This window comes from Arachis ipaensis, chromosome B2 (assembly GCF_059453495.1).
Source record: "Arachis ipaensis isolate K30076 ecotype BB chromosome B2, ASM5945349v1, whole genome shotgun sequence".
In the NCBI taxonomy this organism is placed as follows: Eukaryota; Viridiplantae; Streptophyta; class Magnoliopsida; order Fabales; family Fabaceae; genus Arachis; species Arachis ipaensis.
In genome coordinates this window covers 51929973-51934308 of record NC_142437.1, presented here as the reverse complement: position 1 = coordinate 51934308, position 4336 = coordinate 51929973, and the positions used below count along the sequence as shown (strand labels likewise).

The following is a 4336-nucleotide window of genomic DNA, read 5'->3' as shown; positions in this document are numbered from 1 at the left end:
GTGAACAAGGGAGGTTCATCTTCCCAAGTCTCAATACCAAATAATTTGGCATTCAGCTTTATGATTGCACCAAGGTGCTTGGTAACTTGCTCTTCAGTAACATCCTCATTCTCTTCAGAAGAGGAATACTCATCAGAGCTCATGAATGGCATAAGGAGGTTTAATGGAATCTCTATGGTCTCTAGATGAGCCTCAGATTCCTTTGGTTCCTCAGAGGGAAACTCCTTATTGATCACCGGACGTCCCAGGAGGTCTTCCTCCTTGGGATTCACGTCCTTTCCTTCCTTCATAGGTTCGGCCATGGTGATTAATTCAATGGCCTTGCACTCTCCTTTTGGATTTTCTTCTGTATTGCTTGGGAGAGTACTAGGAGGGATTTCAGTGATCCTTTTACTCAGCTGGCCTACTTGTGCTTCCAAATTTCTAATGGAAGACCTTGTTTCATTCATGAAACTTACAGTGGCCTTGGACAGATCAGAGACTAAGTTTGCTAAATTAGAGGTATTTTGTTCAGAGTTCTCTGTCTGTTGCTGAGTAGATGATGGAAAAGGCTTGCTATTGCTAAACCTGTATCTTCCACAATTATTAAAGCCTTGTTGAGGCTTTTGTTGATCCTTCCATGAGAGATTTGGATGATTTCTCCATGATGGATTATAGGTGTTTCCATAAGGTTCACCTAAGTAATTTACCTCTACTATTGCAGGGTTCTCAGGATCGTAAGCTTCTTCTTCAGAAGCTGCCTCTTGAGTACTGTTGGATGCAGCTTGCATTCCATTCAGACTCTGAGAAATCATATTGACTTGCTGAGTCAATATTTTATTCTGAGCCAATATGGCATTCAGAGTATCAATTTCAAGAACTCCCTTCTTCATAGGCGTCCCATTACTCACAGGATTCCTCTCAGAAGTGTACATGAACTGGTTATTAGCAACCATGTCAATGAGTTCTTGAGCTTCTGCAGGCGTTTTCTTTAGGTGAATGGATCCACCTGCAGAGGTGTCAAATGACATTTTAGATAATTCAGACAGACCATCATAGAATATATCCAGGATGGTCCATTCTGAAAGCATGTCAGAAGGACACTTTTTGGTCAGTTGCTTGTATCTCTCCCAAGTTTCATAGAGGGATTCACCTTCCTTCTGTCTGAAGGTTTGAACATCCACTCTAAGCTTGCTCAGCTTTTGAGGAGGAAAGAACTTGGCTAAGAAAGCCGTGACCAGCTTATCCCAAGAGTTCAGGCTATCTTTGGGTTGAGAGTCTAACCACACTCTAGCTCTGTCTCTTAAGCAAAAGGGAAAAGCATGAGCCTGTAGACTTTAGGATCTACTCCATTAGTCTTAACAGTATCACATATCTGCAAGAATTCAGTTAAGAACTGAAAAGGATCTTCAGATGGAAGTCCATGAAACTTGTAGTTCTGCTGCATCAGAGAAACTAATTGAGGTTTCAGCTCAAAGTTGTTTGCTCCAATGGCAGGAATGGAGATGCTTCTTCCATGTAAATTGGAATTAGGTGCAGTAAAGTCACCAAGCATTCTCCTTGCATTATTGTTGTTGGGTTCGGCTGCCATCTCCTTTACTTGTTCGAAATTTTCAATAAGGTTGTCTCTGGATTGTTGTAATTTAGCTTCTCTTAGTTTCCTCTTCAAAGTCCTTTCAGGTTCTGGATCAGCTTCAACAAGAATGCCTTTTTCCTTGTTCCTGCTCATAAGAAAGAGAAGAGAACAAGAAAAGAAGAGGAATCCTCTATGTCACAGTAAAGAGGTTCCTTATTGTTAGTAGAAAAAGAAAAGGAATAGGGGTGAAGAAGAATGAAGAATCCAAACACAAAGGTAAAGATAGGAGCAGTGATGTGAGATGAAGAGAAGTGTTAGTAGATGAATAAATAAATGGAATAAGATGAGGGAGGGAGAATTTCGAAAATAATTTTTGAAAAAGAGTTAGTGATTTTCGAAAATGGTTTTTGAAAAAATTTTGAAATTTTTGAAAATTAAAATCAAAAATTAAAATAATTAGTTAATTAAAAAGAAATTTTGAAAAAGAGGGAAGATATTTTCGAAAATTAAGGAGAGAGAGTTAGTTAGGTGATTTTGAAAAAGATAAGAAACAAACAAAAAGTTAGTTAGTTAGTTGAAACAAATTTTGAAAAGATAAGAAGTTAGGAAGTTAGAAAAGATATTTTGAAATCAAATTTTTGAAAAAGATAAGATAAGAAGATATTTTTGAAAAGATATGATTGAAATTAGTTTTGAAAAAGATTTGATTTTTAAAATCACAATTAATGACTTGATTCACAAGAAATCACAAGATATGATTCTAAAACTTAAAGTTTGAATCTTTCTAAACAAGCAAGTAACAAACTTGAAATTTTTGAATCAAAACATTAATTGTTATTGTTATTTTCAAAAATTTGATGTAAAATTAAGAAAAAGATTTTTGAAAAATATTTTTAAAATTTTCGAAAATAACTAAGAAAAATGAAAAAGATTTGATTTTGAAAAAGATTTTGAAAAAGATAAGATTTTTAAATTGAAAATTTGATTTAACTCATAAGAAACAACTAGATTTTAAAAAGTTTTGAAAAAGTCAACTCAAATTTTCGAATTTTATGAGAGAAAAAGGGGAAGATATTTTTTTAATTTTTGAATTTTTAATGATGAGAGAGAAAAACATGAAAAATGATGCAATGCATGAAAGTTATGGATCAAAACAATGAATGCATGCAAGAATGCTATGAATGTCAAGATGAACACCAAGAACATTATGAAGATCATGATGAACATCAAGAACATATTTTTGAAACAATTTTTAATGTAAAGAAAACATGCAAGACACCAAACTTAGAAATCTTTCATGTTTAGACTCTATGGATGCAAAAATGCACATGTAAAACAAGAAAAGATGCAAAACAAGAAAACATCAAGATCAAACAAGAAGACTTACCAAGAACAACTTGAAGATCATGAAGAACACTATGAATGCATGAATGCAATTTTCGAAAAATGCAAGATGAGTATGCAATTGACACCAAACTTAAAATCTGACTCAAGACTCAAACAAGAAACACAAAATATTTTTTTGATTTTTATGATTTTCTAAATTTTTTTTTGAATTTTTTTTTTCGAAAATTATTTGTAAAAGAAAAAATGAGGATTCCAAAATTTTTAATATGAATTCCAGGAATCTTGCATTGTTAGTCTAAAGCTTCAGTCCAGGAATTAGACATGGCTCACTAGCCAGCCAAGCTTTCAATGAAAGCTCCAGTCCAAAACACTAGACATGGCCAATGGCCAGCCAAGCTTCAGCAAACATAGATACCTCTCATGTATACAACTTCATCCAACTTCATATACTTATAAGTGGAAGCCTCAGTCTAAAAGAATTAGACATGGCTTTACAGCCAGCCAGGCTTCAACATGCTTCATGAAACACTAGAATTCATTCTTAAAAATTCTGAAGAAAAATATATTTTTGAAAACATTTATTTTAAAAATTTTTGAAAACAAAGGAGAAATTTTTTTTTTTTGAAAGATTTTTGAAAATTTTTTGAAAATAAAACAAAAAGAAAATTACCTAATATGAGCAACAAGATGAACCGTCAGTTGTCCAAACTCGAACAATCCCCGGCAACGGCGCCAAAAATTTGGTGCACGAATTTGTGATCTCTGGTAATGGCTCCAAAAACTTGGTGCTCTAATCTCAATTCATAATTTATCACAACTTCGATACAACTAACCAGCAAGTGCACTGGGTCGTCCAAGTAATAAACCTTACGTGAGTAAGGGTCGATCCCACGGAGATTGTTGGTATGAAGCAAGCTATAGTCACCTTGTAAATCTCAGTCAGGCGGATATAAAATAATTATGGAGTTTTCAAAATTAAATAATAGAAGAAGGATAGAAATACTTATGTAAATCATTGGTGAGAATTTCAGATAAGCGCATAGAGATGCTTTTGTTCCTCTGAACCTCTGCTTTCCTGCTGTCTTCATCCAATCAGTCTTACTCCTTTCTATGGCTAGCTTTATGTAAGGGCATCACCGTTGTCAATGGCTACATCCCATCCTCTTGTGAAAATGGTCCAAATGCTCTGTCACAGCACGGCTAATCATCTGAGGTTCTCGATCATACTGGAATAGAATTTACTATCCTTTTGCGTCTGTTACTACGGCCAGCACTCGCGAGTTTGAAGTACGTCACAGTCATTCAATCCCAGAGTCCTACTCAGAATACCACAGACAAGGTTTAGACTTTCCGGACTCTCATGAATGCCGCCATCAATCTAGCTTATACCACGAAGATTCTGATTAAGAGATCCAAGAGATAATCATTCAATCG

General features: G+C 34.9%; 1 non-coding gene across 1 annotated transcript; it reads left to right on the top strand.

The window, feature by feature from the left end:
• The first annotated feature begins 1064 nt into the window (after nt 1-1064).
• LOC148573977 (small nucleolar RNA R71) lies at nt 1065-1172 on the top strand. Its single transcript, XR_015906428.1, has one exon. It is a non-coding gene; the product is annotated as a small nucleolar RNA R71 (small nucleolar RNA).
• Nucleotides 1173-4336: the final 3164 nt, after the last annotated feature.